Here is a 22,203-nt window from a genome sequence, read left to right as displayed (position 1 = left end):
TTGTTTGTTTTTTATTTCTTCATTATTTCACCTCAGAAATGCAGTTTTTGTCCAGCCTAGCCAACTGAAATTACAACTGCTGAATGGGTAAGTTGGTCTCTGCTAGGAAGTGAAGATAAGAAGTTGTCCGTAACCACACAAAAACAATAGAAAAAAAAGTAATTAATTAATATGGAAGTTCTTGAGATACTTGGGGTACTCTGCAGTTTTGTGACAAAAGGACACTTCTCCAGCTGAGAGAACAGAGGAAGCTCTACTTTTCTCTCTGATTTCTGTAACTTGGGAGCTGAAGTTACTGCTCAGCCACCAAAGAAAATAGGGCTTAAAATAGGCGGGTGAAAGGTGTTTCCTTCAGTTTTTTTCCAGCAAGTGTCTTGTACACTGGATACAGTTGAGCCCATACCTTCATACTTTAGGAGGAGTAAGTGGTCCTCCTCCCATATCTATTTTACAAGGAGAAAGTGCCACTGGAAGACTAGCACTGAGGTCCAGCCTGTGGTATTTGTGCCAGGAAGACCACAGACCTTCCTGTTGTCACTGCTAGTGCAAGGCCCTTCATCTTACAAGCTTTCTGTGTGCATGTCCTGATATACCACTGCAAACTTGTATGTTTGCACCCAGGGAGAGACTTAAATATAGAGAGGACCTGGACCAACTACCTCTCTTATCTTTCCTCTCCTGGACACCTAGAAGTCATATCACTGGTCTGCAGGTGTCAAGCAGAAAGGAAGAAATACACAACACAGTAGATTGGAGGATTGCACTTCTCTACAATTCACCTACTAAATGAGTCCCCCCAACACCAAAGGAAAAAAAAAAAAAAAAAAAGTCTCATTAGTGGGCAGGAATGAAGCTCTTGGGTTGGATGGCAAATGCCTGGAATCTTGTTGAGGTGCTGGGTTTATACTAGCTACCTTTTTTTCTGCAGTAAGTCAGAATTGACAATGTATTCCATGTAGGACCAGGACAAACTGCAGATTAGGCTACTCAATTAGTGTTGACTGAGACCTAATAATTAATTTAATAAGTAATTAGCCTAATAGGTAACTTGCTTGAGGACAGCATCCTCTATGTATGCTGCCTGTAAGTGGATGAAGGAAGGACAGAAGTATCTTCAAAGAAGCTGATTTCACCCTCCTCTCCCACCCTAGTGTCTCAGACATGTTGATGTGAGCCCAGAAAAAGGTATGTCTAGTCTACACCTGTGCTACAACTGCTCAAGTGTCAGAGTCCATCTTAACTCTTGGTAGCAACATAATTATCTTTTTTTTCTTTTCTTTCTGACAACGCTGCATATTTTTTTCTGGTTACTGAATAAGTTCAATGTCTAATTCAGCTTTAAAATTAAAAGGAAGAAAAAAAGCAGGTGTTATATAAAGCTTAGTAGAGCTTAAAAATACCTTTTTGTTGCCAGAATTATTGTCAGCATTACAGACATATCTAAAAGACTCTGAGCATTCCACACTTCCTTACTCATTATTGTTCTCAAGATGCTTTAAAAATAAAAAGTATTTCTCAATCTTTTTATCATGACTCCAAAGTTTTTAACGCAGGTCATTGGAAGACTGGATTGATTTGAAACTGTAAGTTCTGTGAACCTTAATCTTTAAGAGTACTCCATACAGAACACCTGAAATTAAATTTTAAGTAGTATTTACAGAGAGGGGGTAAATTCAAGTCTCAGCACTGGCATGATTATGGCAGATGAATAGGGTTTTTATAGGTTCCTTGGAAATCTGCAGATGAACTTGTCCACTCTCAGTGTCTTGCCTTGGTTAAATATATGACTCTTATTAAAGACAAATTCTAATACATATACTTTTATTATCCATAAACCCCCAGGAAGAGATTGATAGATATACCATACTCATATTCATAAAATCCTGTTTGAAAAAGGCTGAACCATTAAATGGAACATTTTTATTAAATCCTCAAATACGAGGCATTTGTGAAGATCACCTAAGTAAGAACTTATTAAAGGTATTAATACAACGGTTATATTTTTACAATAAACTGAGAGAACTCTAGAGTTTATCCAATTTGTTCTGTATCCAGACAAATGGACAAAGTTAATAGCATGAGAGTTATTGGTGAGAGAAAGGGTTGAAATCAAAATGTCATTGAAACACAACTTATATCAATAGAAAACGTGTGAGAAAAGTTTTTGCATTTTACCTTTCTTTTTTACCTCCTCAGATCCATGCTGTAACACTCAGAACATGTCCCTCACACCATCAGTTTTACTTTTTACCCTTGATTCATTCACTGCTCAAACTGCAATGTGACATGAAATACAGCTACTTACTTGCTCACCACTGCTTAGTGGTGACATTTCCTTTTTTTTTCCAGAAGAGATGCAGAAGGTAAGGTGACACAGATGCAGGAGATCTTGAATTGTCAGCACTGCAGGTGAATTTCCACCTAGGAAGCCATGTTCTTCCCTAACTGCCAGTCCTGCACAGGGTGAGATAGCAAAGAAGATGTATATGCATAAAACAAGATTTATTACAAACAGCACCAGGGTATTCACTGTTTTAAAACTAAAAAGGCAAAAGCACAACAGGATTTTGGGGAAATTTGGATAATAAAACAGAATGTTGAAGCAATAATGCAAAAGGTATCTTAACAATAAAATGTACCACAATCAAGAAAGGTTAACCATTAAATGCGAGTAACCTTCTTATTAACAAGTCTTATGCTAGATCTAGAACATTGATTACTGATTTAAAAGGATCGTAAAATCTTAAAAATTTAAAACTTAACAAGCAAAGATTGCTTAATGTTAAGTTAACTAATGAAGACAATAACAATACGGGAGTTAATATCTCTTACCCTTGCACATCCACAGCTGAGTTTCCCTTTGTTCCAATCCTCAACTCCGGAGAAATAATCTCTCTGGCAGGCATCCCTGCTGGAGAAATGAAGGTCCAGCAACCTCCTGGGAAAGTGTATGTGAGTTTTCTTGTTCACAGATGGGACCAGGCTTTTATACAATAAAGTGGATTGACTGCTAGCATTTAACCATTAGCCATACCTCCAGCATCTCTCATTGGAGAACTGAAGGAAAACAGTGGAAAAACCCAAGAAGGCCCTTTTCTCACCAAGAAAACTCTGTTGTTTGTCTGTTCATTTTTCTCTATGTCTGTTTTGGGCCTAATGAGACCAATATCTGCTGTGCTTACCATCTCTCCAACAACAAACACAAGTTCATTGCTGTTCTACTCAGGAAAATTTCCAGTAATATGATATCTGTGTGAGAACACCCCTAACTTTTCCCAAAAAAATGGACCTCACAATTATGAATTTTTAAAAGTCCTCTTCAACAGGTCTAAGCAAGACTGAACAGGCATGCAAATGACATGTCTTCCAGGTCTTGGCCTCAATTCTCCTACAGACCCAAATGCTCCAGGTGAGCATTCCAAGGTGTACAGCAGGATAACAGAATTTGTCTAAAGGTAGGGGAAAGTTTCTTGGGTAAACTGGTAAAAATATATATGAAAAGCAATCAGCTTTTTTAGTTTATTTTTCTTAGCTGACATTAATTACAGACTGTAAGGAACTCATCTGGTAGTGATGGTAATTCAGGCTTGCAAGGTATTTTCAGCAATTGGATTTGTGTGAACTGAGAAGGTTCAGTGATTTTACAACATCTCAGGCATTACCTGCACAAAATATGTTTATCCCTCAAGAGAAAAATAAGGTTTGATGTCAAATATGCTACAAGCTTAACATTTATTTTGTTTTCTTCTTCTTGCTCCTTTTCTTAAGAATATTTTAGATTGATTTAAGCTAAAGGCTAAGAGGAAATTTTCTCCTATGTCTTGCTTGACCTGCGCTGGCTATCCTGACCATAACAACTACCACGGCTGAACTTACTACAGTCCCAGTGTAGCCTACTGTAATATGGAAAACATACTGACTATCTGTAATTCATCCTCCCCTCTCATCTGTTTGGATTGAAGAGAGAGAATGTTCTTCTTGTCAGTGGCAAAATGACAGTTGCAAATTGTCACATTGGAAATGCCTGGCTCCATGATGTGGGGTGGTACATGGTAAGAGAAGTATCTTTCCTTCAGAAAGAAGGGTTTTGGCTTTGTGACTGATATAAATGTTCAGATTATATACTTCATTTTCCAGCTCAATTAGAAATGCCAAAAAGGGGGTTAATACTGAAGAAAAGCTCTGTGGATAGAGAAGTTTCTTTTTAAAAAAGGGGTTAAGGAATTGGGGAAGATATTTCTGTGAATGCTTTTTTTTGTTTGTTTGTTTGTTTGTTTGGTCAAAATACAGCTTTTTACTCAAAAGTTTCTAATATAGATTTTTTTGAGATTATTCTTACCCCATTTCTGTATTCAAAGTACACAGAGTTTAGCAACATGGCTTAGTGGTGGACTTGGTAGTGTTAGTTCTACAGTTGGACTAGATAATCTTAAAGGTCTTTTCCAGCTGAAATGGTTCTATGAGTTTATGTTTTTATGTGCAGTTCTTGGTGGAACCATGCACTGATTGGCCTCAGTGGGAATCCTTCCTGCCCAGAGAGAAAAACTGTGCAGCTTTGCCTTGCTGCTGCAGAAGGGGAGTAAGAGAGATGGAGAAGTCTTCTTAATGAGTGGCATGTCTGGCTTAGTGTTGATTGTGGAATGATAAACCAAAGGACTCTTTCCTCTCCAGCTGTTGCTGTTTTCTCCCTTTTTTTTCTCCACGCTTTCTATCTGCCACTCCTTTCCCTTACTCCAGCAGCCCTCTGTCTGTTTTTTCATGTCCCATGTGTTTAGCACAGTTGTATTTATTTCAAGCTCAGTTGTTTTGCCTTTGGTAGCTAGTTTGACATCTCCTGTCAGCCTTTTATTTAATCTTTCTTTTTAAACTCTGCCTTACTCGGTGTCTGTGGACCTGCATCACTGACATGCTATAACCAGAACCTTATGTTCCAGGAAAAACTGTGCCGTTGTTGAAATCCACCTTCTTCAGGCTACAGACCAGCTGTGAAGCTGCATGATAGTTTCAGTTTTATGTCTTTATCTTTTCCCAGCTGGTGTCCATGGTGTCTTCCTTGGAGGAAGCTAACCCAAGGCTTCTCCTGCAAAGATGGGTTATGGTGAACAGGTGGGAACTGCACTGCCCTCACTCTCCAAAGAATATGGGCAGATGTTTTCTTCTATGACTCCACCTTTGATAAAACAAACACACAGTATGACGTATAGATTAGGCTTGAATATAGCACACCTTGTTAGGGGAGACCATTTTTGTATGTTTTGCATGCAGTAAAAACATGCAGTTTTTTGTTTTTCAGTGCCCTGGTTAATATAAGCACATTCAGATGGAATTGGGAGGCTAAGAAAACAAGAATGAATGTGGTAGCGTGGCTGTGTTGGAAAAAATGCAACTCAGTTATCTGAATAGATTAAGATATTCCTAAGAAATCTCAGAGAAGATGAATACACTATATCTATAAAAAATTATCAAAAAGAGAAATGTCTTTGAAATATCTACATAAAATGCAAAAAAAATATTTATTCGTCTCCATTATGATTCCTTTATCTACTTGTAGTTCCCAGCTTAAACTGAGAAATGAAGGATGAATAAGGAACAATCTGAATAGCAGTTGTTACTCAGTGCTCATCCTGTCTCCCATTCTCATGACCTTTACCTGCTGGTACACGCAATGGAATAGATACTGTGCCCCCTGTGCTAATAGGAAGTGGCAAAAATTGTATATTCGTGGCTGAAAATTCAAGGTGAGGATTAAATGACCTGAAATGTCAATGACTTTGGAATATTTTACTACTGTAACTTTATCCCAGTGTTGATTGCTGATAGACACTTCTGGTCATCTAGGAGTGGGTGAGTAACTCAAAATAATTTCTTCATGTTACTCTTCTTGGCTCTCACTTACTGAGCTGTTTGTGAGTCAACAAATTATTAAACTAAGCAGGAAAATTTGGTCCAATCCTGCAAGTTAAAATAATTGCAGTTTTGCTGGACAGGAAGGGAAGAGCAAGGGCTTTTGTAGCTATAACAATTTATAGTGACTTATATATTCATGGACATAGTAAAAGAAAAGACTCCATCTTCAGTTACATTAGACTTAACACTGAACTGGTACTTTATGTATGGTATATTAATATATCAGGCCAGAGCTCTGAGGATGGTCAGACTTACTGTTCTCTTACTGCCCGTTATTTTAGTAACTACCTGCTTCCAGCAAGATCAGACCCTTCTGTAACAGTCAAATGTTACCTACAGCTGTGCTTTGCAAAGGTTTAAACGAGATTACATTGCTTATATGATAATCACTTCTTATGAGGCAATGAAAGAAATGCTACTAGCTGAACTGTAGTGGCAAAACATATTGCAATACTGTTTGTGTTTTAGAGATGGAAAGTCTCATCCCTATTAGAAGGTCTATAACTAATTTAGCAGCTCTTGGCAGTGATACACAAAATATCCTGGAGCACCTACCAATGAACCATATATGCCTTATTTTACTGGATTTGTCAGAGAAAGGAGAAGTTAAAAATATCTAAGGTCTGTAGCTGCACTTTGAAGTGAGATACAACTATTCTTGATGTGGCCCTAGCATTTGTAGCAGGACCAGCCCAGTGATTTAAAAAGGACACCCAATGTCCAGTTGAGGCAACCAGGGGCTTTTCTGGCACTCCCAGTTGGGGACATACCTGGGAGAAGGGCTCTGTATTCCTCATTACTATTGCCACCTATGTCTAGTTTTGACAGACAGCTGATAATCGCCTTCCCCCATGTTTCTCCCCAGTTCATGTCTTTTCTACTTTGTGGCTGAAGAAAATTGTTCTCTTACAGGATTAGTAACACTTCTGTGGACCTTGCATATATTCCAAAGATGTTCGTTCATCCTTTATCTGCCTGTTCTTCTTTGAGCTCCTCTCTTTTAAAGGACACTGAAAAGACCCTGGCCTATCCAGCTGTACAAACACACCACAGCCATAGCATGTGGCTCAGACACTTGCAGATGTGTCTGAAAATGCTCTTACTGAGCCATTTCAGATACTAGTGTCATGTATGGGGCATATTCCGTGCAGAGCTACCATGAGTCTACTACAAAACTCTGGACCAACAATTCCTATATTTTTGAGCTCAGTGCTTTGCCCTTAATGATGGTCTTGGTTTTTCATTGCAGGGCTCAGTCTATCTCCACTCTTCTTCCTTTCAAATGTTGTACTTACTGCTACTCAAATGAACTCATAGTACTTCTGCTCCCCCTCAGCAGCTGATTTCCTGCCTTGGCTCTCAGTGCAGGCTGCAGCCTGATCTGCCCTCTGCCTCGTGTCGTGGGCTATGCTGTTGCAGAAGTCCTGCACATAGGACTTTCCTTTGATCTGGTGCATGTTGTGCACCAGAGGAAAGTCAGGTTTGTTCCTCTGCTCCAGATGATTGTGTCCAAGTGAGGATTCCTTGCACAGCAGATCCATCACACCTCCTTGTCTAAATTGTTCTTGGCTGTGCATGTCACACTTTAATGTCAGGCAGTAATTAAACAAATCTCTACTAACTCCCCTCCCTTCACCTCTAGGGAGAAGAAAGGGAGTAAGGGAGAAAGACATACAGGTTGGAAATAAAACTACACAGCTTTAATGAAACAATAGTGAAGAAAAGGAAAACAAGGAAACATACACAAATATATACAAATATACACAAAACCACTATTGCACCTGCACCCCCCAGTAATACTCAGGTCACCTCTGAGGCTGCAGGCAGGGAAAGTCCAGGAATCAACTCCTGGAGTGGCAGTTGGGAGTTGGATTCAGGAATGCAGGGATTCAGGAATACAGGATTGGGATCAGAGGCAGACAAACGGACAGAACCCTCCCAGGACCCTTCCCATAGATGAAGAGAGGCTTGACCCTCATGATCCCTCAAATTTACACTGAGTGTGATGCATAGGGGATGGAATACTTCTCTTGGCCACCTGTCTGGTCCATTCCTCCTCAAATCAAGGTCGCGGGTGTGACCCCTTTCCTCTCTTCTGCTTCTGGAGCATAACATATTTTTCAGACCCAAGCAGTGGCGTTGGTTGTGCATACCATTCTCTGGCCATAACTATAAATGTGGAGCATTATCAGTCCTAGAAGTAGACACTGACTGAGAAATCATAGAATCATAGAATCATAGAATCATAGGGGTTGGAAGGGACCTCAAAGGATCATCTAGTCCAACCCCCCTGCCAGAGCAGGGTCACCCAGAGCACATCACACAGGAACGTGTCCAGGCAGGTTTTGAATGTCTCCAGTGAAGGAGACTCCACAACCTCTCTGGGCAGCCTGTTCCAGTGCTCTGTCACTCTCACAGTAAAAAAAAAATTCTGATATTCACCTTAAACCTCCTATGCTCCAATTTACATCCATTACTCCTTCTCCTATCAGTGGTCATCACTGAAAAAAGTTAACTCCATCTTCTTGACACTCACCCTTTACGTATTTGTAAACACTGATGAGGTCCCCCCTCAGTCTCCTCTCCTCCAAGCTAAAGAGACCCAGGTCCCTCAGCCTTTCCTCATCAGGGAGATGTTCCACTCCCTTAACATCTTTGTGTCTCTGTGCTGGACTCTTTCAAGCAGTTCCCTGTCCTTCTGGAACTGAGGGGCCCAGAACTGGACACAATACTCCAGATGCGGCCTCACCAAGGCAGAAGAGAGGGGGGGGAGAACCTCACTTGACCTACTAACCACACCCTTTCTGATGCACCCCAGGATGCCATTGGCCTTCTTGGCCACAAGGGCACATTGCTGGCTCATGGTCATCCTCCTGTCCACCAGGACCCCCAGGTCCCTTTCACCTACACTGCTCTCCAGCAGCTCAGCCCCCAACCTGTACTGGTACATGGCATTTTTCTTCCCCAAATGCAAAACTCTACACTTGCCCTTCTTGAACTTCACCAAGTTTTTCCCCGCCCAAGTCTCCAGCCTGTCTAGGTCTCTCTGAATGGCAGCACAGCCTTCTGGTGTGTCAGCCACTCCTCCCAGCTTTGTGTCATCAGCAAACTTGTTGAGGGTACATTCTGTACCCTCATCCAGATCGTTGATGAAGATGTTGAACAACACCAGTCCCTGTACCGACCCCTGAGGGACTCCACTAGTCACAAGCTTCCAACTAGATTCTGCCGTATTGACCACAACTCTCTGACTTCTTCCTTTCAACCAGTTCTTGATCCACCTCACTGCCTGATCATCAAACCCATACTTGATCAACTTATCTACAAGGATGCTGTGGGAGACAGTGTCAAATGCTTTACTGAAATCGAGATAAACCACATCTACCGCTCTACCATCATCTATCCACCTAGTAATTTCCTCATAGAAGGCTATAAGGTTAGTCAAACATGACTTACCCTTGGTAAAACCATGTTGACTGCTCTTGATAACCCCTATCTCCTTGATATGTCTAGAGATAGTGCCAAGGACAAGTTGTTCCATCACCTTTCCAGGGATGGAGGGGAGGCTGACCAGTCTATAGTTACCTGGTTCCTCTTTCTTGCCCTTCATGTAGACTGGAGTGACATTTGCTATCCTCCAGTCCTCAGGCACCTCTCCTGTTGCCCATGACTTACTGAAGATGATGGAGAGTGGCCTAGCAATGACCTCCACCAGCTCCCTCAGCACCTGCGGGTGTTCCACCTGGACCCATCGATTTATGGATGTCCAGATTACTCAACTGATCCCTAACCCAATCCTCATCTACCTGGGCAAACTCCTCCTTTATCTTGACTTCTGGGGCTATATGAAGCTGGGGCTCATGGGGAAAGCCTGCAGGAGTAAAGACAGAGGCAAAGAAGGCATCAGCACCTCTGCCTTCTTTATATCCTCTGTCACCAGGGCACCCACCTCATTCAGCAGTGGGCCTATATTGCCTCTGGTGTTAGTTTTGTTAGCTATGTATTTGAAAAAGCCCTTTCTATTGCCCTCAACCCAACTTGCAAGGTTAATTTCCAAGGAGGCCTTAGCTTTCCTAGTTGCCTCCCTGCATCCTCTGACAACAGTCCTATATTCCTCCCAAGTTACCAGCCCCCCCTTCCATGATCTATAGATTTTCCTTTTCCACTTGAGTTTGCCCAGCAGTTCCTTTTTTAAACCACGCTGGTCTCCTAGCTCCCTTACTAGATTTTCTACCCATTGGGACACACTGATCCTGTGCTTGCAAGAAGTGGTCCTTGAATGCTGACCAGCTATCTTGAGCCCCTTTACCTTCCAGCACCCTGTCCCATGGGACTTCCCTTAACAATTGATTGAGGAGGCCAAAGTTTGCTCTGTGGAAGTCCAGGGTTCTGGTCCTGCTGGGTATTCTGTTCCTCCCACACAGGATCCTGAACTCCATTAGTGTGCCATTAATTTCAGCAAGTGCAGTTGCTTATAAGACACTTGACTGAAAAGTGAAATTGCTAAAAAGAATATTGGTTCCAACCTGGCTCAAACCAGGATACAGGCATGAAACAAATATAGAAATACCAGAACATTGTCAATCAGCTGAACTGGGAGTCAGAATGAAAAGTCCCCAAAAATACAGGTAGAAGTTAAATGCTTAGCTGTCCTGCCTCTGACATCCACAGAGTCATCCTGGAGAAAGATGACCTTCAGGCACTTACAAACTTGGTGGGATATGCACAAACTGTGCAGGATATGCACAGATGAAGGCCAACCTGTGGAATTAATGTCTGAATTACAGGTGGCACTCAAATGTATAGATACCCATGTCAGATTTAAACGAGATGTTGGAAACAGCCAAGTTATTGCAGCATTCAGTTCTATGTCATCTGATTTGTTTTGCTTTTTAATTGAAGTCCACATCCTAAGTCTGTGCAGCAACCCACTTATAATCCCTTTTCACATATGTATAATGGCAGCTCTTCAATAGGGACACTCATGTTGATCTTTGCCATAGCTGAATGTCTCAATAGAAAAGAAAAGAGGTCTTACCAAGTAAAGATTTTCATGGAATAATTAAAAAAAATGGGACTGGAAAACAAAGATTACTTCACAATGTCACCTAGTCAATGTTCTGACCTCAATTATAGCAAAACCATTCCTGATAGATGTTTGTCTAGTTCTTACTTTTCTCATCCCAGTATGTCTTTATTCTCTGGCTGAACTTGTTCTGTTAAGACTCAGGCACTATCAAGTCTCCATAAAAGATTAAAAGTTCTCTTTGAATAAGAGACTGTACATTGTAAGACAAATTATATACAGCAGACAGGGGAGCATTTCAGCAGAGAAAAGGTCTGACCTAGAAACTGCTGTCATGACTAAAATGTCTTTAAAATTAATTTAGACTTTAATAGAGAAAATAAACATTTCAGCATACCATGAGACTTTAACAAATCCTTAATAAAACAAAAGCAATATAAACAAAACAAAACAAAGTAATGGTACTCTAAATGGTGTCATTAATTTGAATCATAGCCTTTACAAATCTCCTGGGAATAAATAGTTAATGTTTATTAAATTAAACCTTTGGCTGAAAGACGCCATACAAATGCATCCTTATTACTACTAGGAAGAGTCATATATAGCAGTGTTCCAAATTATATTGTTATAGCTGCTTTAATGAGCAGGTTCTTTTCTTTCCATGTGTCTAGCTTTTACCTTTCTTGTGTCTGTCTCACAGATCTAGATTTCATTTTTTTGGTGCTGACTGCATCCTGGGAAACGTTTAGACCCCCAACATACCATGCAGAGCAACAACAGAGCTATGTAGGTTTGCTGTAATTAAGTATTTTTGGCACACTAATGTCCCTCCCCTGTGATGCATTAAGGGTCAATTAACTAGTGCATAGTACTTAGAACCTTGTAGAAATTAAAAGCATGCTGCAGAGGGCACTATTTACTAAGAAAATTAAACCAGGCACAAGACTGGGTTTAGGGAGTGAACAATGCTTGTAAAAACACACAGGGTGCTTTGATCCATCTATTTTTTTACTCATTTTAATCAGGTATGAAGCATGGATTCGATTCAAATTTTTATTTCCTCCAAGTTCATAGATCTGAGAATGTCTGCATTCTGTGTTTTCTCAGGATGATGTATACTCCATTATAATTTTTTTCTGGAAAAAAACAATATTTACTAAGATGATATTATCTGACAGAACATTATGTCTGAGACAGGCAGTTTTTGTACCTTGAATTTATTCTGGTCTGCAATAAATTGCTGGAAAATGAAGGAAAGTCAAGATATAAACTCACATAGACTAACATTATATTGTAGTTTTCCACAAAAAAGCATGACACTAATAAAATGACCGAATAAGATAAGATGGTCAAGTTCACTATCTTAGTGTTCTCAGAGAAGATGAGCATATCACTCTCTGTCTGTACACAAGATATTTTATATGTTAATTTAAATGTAGCCATCCTGCTGGTAATAATCTCCATATTGTAAGCTCCCTGATGGATGTCACACAATAAACAAATTCAACATTTTCTTGGGAATTAGAGGGGAGGTGGGAAGATATCAGGTAACAGAAAGAAAATGTCTTGTAAGATGTGGAACTCTCAATATCAGTATATCACAGTATTCTAGTCAGACAGTGGCTGCATATTTTATCATTGTAACTAACTTTAAGAATTATTTATGAGACTTGCAGAACACTTAGTGTACCAAAAAAAGGACAAATCACTTCTGCTCAGTATATACTTATGCTAAATTCTCACTGGTCTGTAGCAAGTTTAAGAAAAATCTTCTCCTCTTTTCTTTCTGAGGAAAGTAATACAAATGTGGTAGCAACAAGTGTGAGACATTTAGCGGCTCAGCACCAGTGCACTGATACAGGGCTGGGAAATAGCTTCCTCTTCCAGCTCTGCAGCTGTGCACTGGCAATGCAGGCTGCCCCATTTTGTCAGAAGGAGCTGCTTCCAGCAGCCTTTTTGTGGATTATTAGTTGATGGAATTTAAAAAGGGGAAACATGCAATCAGGTCAACTTCACCAGTGTCAGTTTGACATGGACTTTTGTCTTCAGATCAGGTTACATCAGTCAGTTCATTAGCTGTTGCTAATAAACTCTTAGGATTACATTTGATTTTAGCTTGTGGACAGATGGAGGCTTTCTTGGGATGCTTCCACTGTTTTCATCCGGAAAATCTGAATGTTGATCCAGTCACCATAGTCTCCACAACAGATTTCCATGTTTGTTGCAAGTCCTGTGAAGCAGCCAAAACCATATATGCAGTAAGAGGTACTGGCTTCACAGGAGACTTCATCACTTGCTTCAGTTGCTGTCAGTGTGATTTGATTAACCACTCACATCTGGTGGGTCCTCTGTTTGAGCTGCAGATGGAGGATTCATTTCTTCAAGCAGTGCAGCAAGAATTGCTGGCTACATAACTCATACAATGTGTTGTATTCTGTTAACAGGAGTAATTCAGCAGCTGAGGAAGAGAAGCCAGCACAAAATCATATCAGTGTGTTACTGAAACACTACGTAAGTTCCCCATGCCTCACAAAAATATACAACTTCTTGTTCATCCCTATTCCATCAAAGATAGGGATCTGCTACACATGTTCACCAGTTTCTTCCTACTTTGTGTTATATGAAGATAAAAAGGTGTCACATAATTCTCTTAATATTAAGTCTTCTGGTAATTTTAGTAACACTAAAAATAAAAAAAGTCAAACTGGCTGGGAAAAGTATTGGTCATCATAAGGGATACAATGTGATTTGCCTTTGATGAGGCAAACTTTTTATGTACTGGTTTGTTAGAGTCAAATGTATACAATTAAGAATGTTTTCAGCAGGTACTGATAAGATCATTTTTCCACTAGAAATGGTATAAATATGCAAATAATACAACAGTAAACTAAGATCCTAAACATGTGTCAGGGTTAAACAGTGGTCTGGCAATTAAATGAATGTCAAATGATCTTGATTAACTCCTCTTCCTCCCCAGAAAGAGAAGGGAAAGAGAATAAGGGAGAGGAGGTTTTGTGTTGCAAACTAAAATACACAACACTTTGAAAAAGTAAAGATAAAAAATTTTAAAAAACAGATATATACAAATGTATACAAAACCACTATCAGCAGTTTTAATGAAAACAATAACGCTGAAAAAGAAATAATGAAATATACACAAACCTGTATAAAACCACTATTGCACTCTCCTCCCGGTAACACTCAGGTCACCACTGAGGCTGCAGGGCTGCGAAAGTCCTGGACTGGAATCCTGAAGTCAGTGGCAGATGAGAGCTAGGTGCAGGGATTTTGGGAATGCACAGATGAGGACTACAGGCAAAAGAATGGATGGAGTCCTCCCAGGACAATGGCCACGGAAGCAAAGAACTTGACCCTCATGATCCCTCAGATTTATACTGAGTACGACCTATATGGGATGGAATATTTTGTTCAGTCAATTTTGGTCACGTCTGGTCCGCTCCTTCCTGCAAGCAGGTTGCAGGTCTGATGCCTTTACTCCTTCCCTTTTGTTTCCAGTGCATAAGGTTAGCAGAGCCAAGCAGTGCCCTTGGTTGTGCATACCATTCTCCAGCAGTAACTATAAACATAGAGCATTATCAGTCCTAGAAGCTGACACTGACTGAGGAACATGCTGCTAATTTCAGCAAGTGCAGCTACTAAGAATGGACTTAACTGAAAAGTGAAATAATTATAATGACAATTGGTTCTACCCTAGTTAAACCAGGAGAACTTGTAAGAGTGATAAATAAATCTGTGAACATATGAAAAATCACTTTCCTATAGATACTTAAGAGGAATGGGTGATTTGTGACTTCCTCCAGGATGAAATCTTCCACGTAGTTTACTTTTCTTTATCTGCCAGAATGAAGGAGGTTGTGAGAACAACAAACAAAAAATGCTTGCAAGACTTCCCTTTGCAACAATGCAATTTTAGTTTTAGTAGCAGAGAGCTAATGTGTCCTTTTTATTTCTGCTTTAAACTCTGACATTCTGTGACAATAGACTTTGACTTTCTGAGCACTGTCAGTGCTCAGAAATGAGGATAAGAAGCTTTCATCTTGTATAACCACAGCCTAAGCTAACAGTCAACAACATCTAGAGTACATTTTGCACTCCTCTCCTGTGCTACATGCAGAGGAAATAATTCAGTGAGGGATTTATAACTTAAATTGTGAATATATTTTTTCTTCATGAGGAAATAAATCCATATTTTACTGCAGAAGTAAGTGGCCATCACACTATTGGTAAGGGAATTAAAAGAGACTTTCAGAAGTCATCTAGTCATTGCCACTAAAGCAGAATGTAAGAATTTGGTTCACAGCTGTTATCAATGAAGGCAGCATGTCTGCCATTTCCTGAACAATAGTGCCAAATTAATGTTAGCTGAATTCAGTCTCACAATGAGTTAGCTGGGGAAGTCTTTGCAGAGACTGAAGAGTTTTATTTGTTGAACATGAGCTGTCTTCGTATGATTTTTGTTTTGGCTTTGCAGTCTTTGAGAGTAAGGGGTTAATGTGATTCTAATTTGTATAAGCTTTCACCGAAACAGCAAGATCAGTGGTAAACTGGAGTTAGTGATAACAGGACAAGATAACATTTGCTTGAATGGGAGAACCAGCTTGCACAGCTCTAGGTTAGAGCAAAGACCCCAGAGGTCCCTGGCTTTGTGAAGGCAGACATCCAGCCTATTTTACTGTATTTTTCCAGGAGGGTGGTTGGACATGATCCCAGCACTTAGTGCAGGCTACTAATTGCCTGGAGGAGAAATTCTGTGGATAATTTTATATATAATGGCAGTAGATCAAGCTTGGCAGCGATATCTTTGACACATTCTGACATCTAAATTACAAACTTTGTGTTCAGTCTTTTACTAGCATTTCTCCTTTCACTTTTAAAAAGTGCATTTAGTAACAGCTGTCCTCGTGCTGACATAATCCACCAGCCACTGTTGTTCAGGAGACAGATCTCCATGTTCTCCAGTCTAATATTATGATGAGAAGCAATGAAGGCTCATGGACGCTGCAGAGCACAATTTTTTTGTTGTGTTGTGTGCTTTGCATTGCAATGTGTGCTGCTACAAGCATTAAGCAGTCTCCTTGATAAGAACAAGCCATTTCTTTCTGTAAGACGGAAGCCCAAAACTGATTAAATGTATGTAATCCAAGAAAAGACAAAGAGCAAAACTTGGTGGTTGAGTGGACTGCACATGGCCTGACAGTGTCTTTAAAAAGGTGCAGAAGGAAATGTTATCAGTTAATACAGCTCAGCAGGAAGCCCAGGATAAGATTAAACTCTCAGAAAGTACAAAACTAACCTTTAAACCAGATGCTAAGATTGCATCCTATAATTTTATTAAAGTAAACCTAACTACAGTTGGAGGCTCAAGAGAGATGAGACAAAATCTAGCCTTAAATTATTTCTTATAAACATTTGTCTCAGGTCCCTCGGGTCTTTTACTGCTGTCAGGTTTGCTATAGCAAAATAGCAAAACATAATCTTTTGTTGCCTATGTAAGAGCAGCGTCAACCCATTCACTGGCTCCTGAATTGATACTCCCCCCTGGAGTTAGATAATTCATTCCACTAATTTCAGTGAGTAATGAAGCATGATCTTACAAAGGAGTTAGTGTGATTCTTGGTGAATTCTATCAAGAGATGCTTTTACTTAACATTTTTTGGCATCTTGAATCCATACATAGATTTATTTTTATGGAATCTGTTGAGTCATATTTACATATCTGCTCCTACAGTATTACAAAAAAAAACGTATCTATTATATATATATATATATATAAACTCTATCTTATCCACACTACAAAAAATGCTGTTTTAGCTATTCAGTATGACAAATTGGTTGGAGTGGGAAATGAAGCTCTTGGTATACTGCAAGAGTTTCCTTCCCACTCAAGCTTGGATCAGATATGCGAAGGGTGCAGTTTGTGAAATAAGAGTTGCAACTTTTAAGATCTTTGAAGTTATTCCATTTTAAGACTTGTCTCATATTTCTTCTCATATTTTAACTGCACTTAAGGCTAAAAATAATACAGGGAAAGATGTCATATAGTTCTAATGTGTTTGAGTTTTTTTCTATATAATCAGTGATAATGTGATAAGAGCTTATGAAAGAGAAATGTTTATGGATTATGGGGCTGTATTGATGTACTAGCCCTATATCCCATTAGGTAAGTGCTTTACAGTACTGCCAGAAAATACAGCATCAGATATTATCATTGCAGTAGCAGGAACAAAAATTGCCTCAATAGCCTTGCCTCCTGAGAAAAAAACAACTAACAACAAACAACCTTATTAGTTAAACATCTACCAGTTTACTAAAAAAAAGCCATATAGTGCTGTGCTTCTAAGACTTGAATATTTTTGTCTTAAAAAATATTGAAGAACACTGTTGGAAACCTGGAACCTGAATTTCTGTGCTGGATAACACTAGAATTCTTGCATGCTGTAGAAGGAGCCTTCCTGGTCCTGCTGGCACTATGTCTCCCAACAAAACTACCTGGTTCCAAATTTGTGGATAAAGTGTCTTAAATCTGGGGACTACTAAAGGTCTCTAGGATTATGAAGTCTGGAATTCCACTAACATGTTGTCATAAGAAACATTGTAAAATATGAGTGGAACATGCCTCATTTAGATTGACCAGAGACATCACAGCAGAGGTCTGCAGAGGTTTTGTGGAGATGGTGCAGTGCCAAGCGTGCCATCATGGTATCTCCATCAGCTGTACTAATGTACCAAGACCAAAGGCTGCATGTTACGGAGATGTTGATGGTTCCTGTTTATGTCCTTGCAAATCATGACATCCCAAATGTGTGTTGCTAGTGCAACTACACAGGGATAGCTACGGAGATTCTCACCTACAGGGAGATGAAAGATTATTTTCAGCCACCAGTGGTTTCTAACATTGTACTTCTTCTTATTGTATATTTAAACATCCAAGGGTGTTTCATAAACTACAGGTAAGACAATGTGTACTTCTGCCATCCTCATCTAAATTACAAGGGGAAAATGACAAGTAAGAAACAATGCTGTTCTCCCGGGTTTACACTGTTTGTTGAATTCCTTCCAAAAGCCTTGCAAGGTCTACTTCACCACTTCTTCAGGCTCCCCAACTCCTTTATGTGATTGGGATACCACCTTTCCAAAACTGAGGTGACTACATAGGCTTGATTTTAGGATTCATCTTCAGGTAGGCACTGGGTGAAGTGTGTTTTTTTGTTGGCTGAGATTTTTTCAAGCAACAGTGAAAGATTTCATGCTTGTATTTTGCCTCTGAAGGAGACTGTACACTAGCAAATAAGATATGGGTGCATAAACCAAATGAACAATCCAGTGCTGGATACATAAATTTCAGCCACTGGCAACTGTGACAAAGAACCAGACAAAAAAAAAAAAAAAAAAAAGGAAACTGCTATAGATTGCTTTGTCTGTGGAGCTAAGTAGTAAAATGCTACTTATTTTTAGAAACAGAAAAAATAAAGGCAATATGCTGGGTTTTTGTTTGGTTGTTTGGTTGGCTGTTTTCTAGAGGGTTTTTTTGTGTTTTTGTTTTGCTTTGTCTTGTCTTGTTTTGTTTTTTTCTCTTTATTCAGTCATGAAGCTCTCTCCAGCTAAGTTTTAATATGGAAATGTTTTGTAAGAGGATGTCAGAAAACTCACAGTCATAGAATGGTTTGGGTTGGAAGGGACTTTAAACATCATCTAGTTCCAACAATTCCACATGGGCAGGGACACCTCCCACTATACCAGGTTGCTCAGAGCCTCCTCTAACCTTCCCCCTCTAACCTTGAACACTTCCAGTGATAAGGGAGGCATAGCTTCTGTGGGCAACCTGTTAACAGTGTCTCACCACTCCCAACAGTGAGGAATTTCTTCCTAATGTCTAATCTTGGCATGACAAAACCAAAACCCAGGGACTTGTAATAGAAACAGGTGTGAGATCTTGGCTGCAGTCCTTTGTGATCAGCACCAGCTCTTCTACTGATGAGGAACATCCCTGCATAAGGTTTTGAAATACCACCCACTTTACCTTTTTGCCATTCAAGGTGCAGAGCTAAATGTTAATCCCACAGAATGAGTATAAGTGAATCATCAGAAAATCTAAAAGCCACAGGAACAGGACCTAAATTCCTCTAAGGTTTTTGTAAGTTTGAGAATGTTAAACTTGCCCATGTTATTCAGAGTGCCTGTAGAAACCCAATTTCCTGTCTCTTTTTTTTTACCTCCAGGTCCATCGCAGATGCCCATTACATATATATAAATTTGTTTGTAGCCAGTATGTGCTGCTAAGGAAAAACATTAACCTATTTCAGACAGTGAAAAGGAACAAGTCTTAATTTACACTGAAATGCCCATAGGAATCTAGGAACTGGTAAAGCTTGTAGTTATGACCTTTCTTATTTTGAAGTCCAGGCACCATTTCGTTATGTGAGTTTTGAAGTCCTGTTTTAGTACATTGCCTCTGTGACAACCTGTGCACCATAGCTTTAAATTACCTTGTAGGCTGAAGTCTACTGAATGAAAATAGAAAATAAATGAAAGAAATGTTTTGGGTTTTTTTTTGCCAGGTGCTTTCAAACTAATATGTTTCCCTGCAGGCTAGAAATAAAAAGCATCTTATTAAATCACATCATAAATGACCCATGTAGCACAGTTTATTTTACATTACCTAGGTAAGGAGGCACTGAGCCAAATAAATCAAAATGAACAAGGCAATAATTGTTCTTCCTTTTATATCACCTAAAATATGGAAGTAATGAAGGAAACGTGATTAAAGTGAGAATATTTTATTAGTAACAGGCTTTTCTTTCATTGTTTTTTAAAGAAATAATTTTCACTGTGGACATAGAAGCTATTTTCCCTGTATTTTGAAGGTGACATTTCATATATTTGAAAAGGATAATAATGTACTTGTAAGATCAAGCACAAAATGTAGGTGACTTTTTTTAGAGTACAGATTTTATGAGCTGGATTTGTTTTGATTTTTTTTTTATTACTTCTTGCTGTGAGAAATATGTTCAGAAAGAGGTCAAAACATCTTTTTAGTGCTTGTATTAAAAATTCTATGATTTTCTGGAGACTAAAGACCACCACAGATTCTTTATTTCACGTGCCAGCTAGTTTTATTGAAATAAATGCAATTACTTAATGGAGGTTATATGGTGAATCTGTTTCTTAACTGAACTGTGTACTACACCCATTAGTCTTCAGTAGGATTAAGATTTCACAGAGTAGCAAATTAGATTTAATCATTGCAGCTTAAGTAAATGAAATAGCAATATGGTCCAAAGTAGAAAAATGGCCCTAATTATGATTAAAAATATAAACCAAAGAGAAATAGATCTTTGTGATCAAGATTAATCATGCACTTGCCAGATCTGAAACATGATTAAATTTTTAAAGGTCCATCTTAAAGGACTGGTTGTTTAAGACAGTATTCCAACCTGCTAACCTCCATAGGGGAACATAAGAAACAGGATATTACAGAACTATATAGAGATACTAAATACAGAATTATTTACAGATCCTTTCCCAGGATACCTCCCCATGGCTTTCTGTCCTGTGGTCAAGAGTTCACATGGTAGTTGGACCATCATGTTTATTTCATACTGATGGACCTGTATTCTTTGAATTTGTCTAATCTTTCTCTAACTCTTTTACACATTTTATTCCTTTGGAACAAGGTGTTCTGCAATGGAATTATGCAATCTGCAAAAAAAAATTTCCTTGTGTTTGATTAGGGTACTCTTAATTGGTTACAGGACTAAGAAATGATGGATATTTACTTCCTTCTCAACAGGCAGTCTCTGCAGTACTGGAACTGCATGTTTCAATTAGATTTTTTTTTCAGATTGTGGGCTTTCAAGTCATCCAGATATTGAACAGGGGCACAAGGCAGTACCACATAAACACTGGGCAGCTTGTTGGTCTTTCTAACTACAGCACTCTAACATCCAAACCTTCACTAGGAACCACAAAGTTAATCAGCACACCTTTAAATATCAGTTTGTTTCTGCTGAATGGCTACATTTACCATGAGACATAAATGGTTGTCTATAATCTTCATTTGTATCACCAAAAACTGATAGTTAGAACTCTTCCAAGTTTCTGTTTTTTAATGGTAAAAGGTATTTGCTTTGCTGCTGAATTCTCACATTCATTGAGTTCTGTATTTCCTTCTACTTCTTCTCTGCAATTTCACCACTAGCCTTGACACGAGTCATCAGTTCTGCCTCACCTCACCCACCACCTTTCCCATCAACTACACATTTGCCCATGCATGGGAACCAACTTCCATGATGCTGTTCTCCACACATAATCATATCGCAATTATATGGAGTTTGAAGAAACACTGCAGATTAAATCCAATCTCATTCTGAAGGTATTCCTCTTTTCCTATTGAAATAATTTCAGATTTCCTATGGTCAACTGTTGCGTTTCCAGGAAAAAGAAGTAGAGCTTGTATGCATAATTTTTCCTTATCTGTAACTACACACCTTGATACCTCACGCTGCAATTGTGTTGTGCACAATACTGTGCATGCTGAACATGGCAAATGCAGGCATTTGAGCTAATCATGTGAAGGGGTGATCCTAGACACTGCGGGGCACCACCTCACAGTGCTGCCATGTTCTGTCTCAGAAGCGGCTTCTGCTTCCATGTCCATACTTAGCATGTCTTTGCAGTAGCAAGGGTCAGGCCAACTCAAACTCTGAAACAGGTGGAATGGGCAATGAGAGAACATTGTAACAATCCAGTGCAAAGCCTGTTTACTCAATTAGCTATCACATGAAATTCAAACTCATTTCCTCAAGGGAGTCCTTTAGGAGTGATCTGGATACACAGACCCTTTTGTCCTCTATCAAGGGAGCAGTGCTCAACCTTGGCATAGAGGTTTAATTTGTATTTCCCGTTATTGGCAGGTGTGAAACAAACTGACACCTCACAAAGTGTTTTGTAATCCTTTTGGGGTGAAGAAAAATAATGAAAATCATTCTGTAAGTAGTATAATCCTCACTGGGCCTTGTGGTTTCTCTCATGTACCAGATATTAATGGAAAGGAAGAACAGCTCATACCCTTTCTCCTGTCTTGTAAAAGGTCTTCCATAATGTAGACATCTAAAGAACCTCAAATTCACCTTTACTCAAAGCACCTGCCTTTTTGCAATATTGTTTTCTCATCCCAAATCACCCTCATAGATTATAAATGAATTTCTGGAGCCAGCTCAAAGAATTGGCTCAGTAGCTAAATATTTGGG

This window comes from Apus apus, chromosome Z, assembly GCF_020740795.1.
Source record: "Apus apus isolate bApuApu2 chromosome Z, bApuApu2.pri.cur, whole genome shotgun sequence".
NCBI lineage: Eukaryota > Metazoa > Chordata > Aves > Apodiformes > Apodidae > Apus > Apus apus.
Note: the sequence above shows the minus strand (reverse complement) of the source record.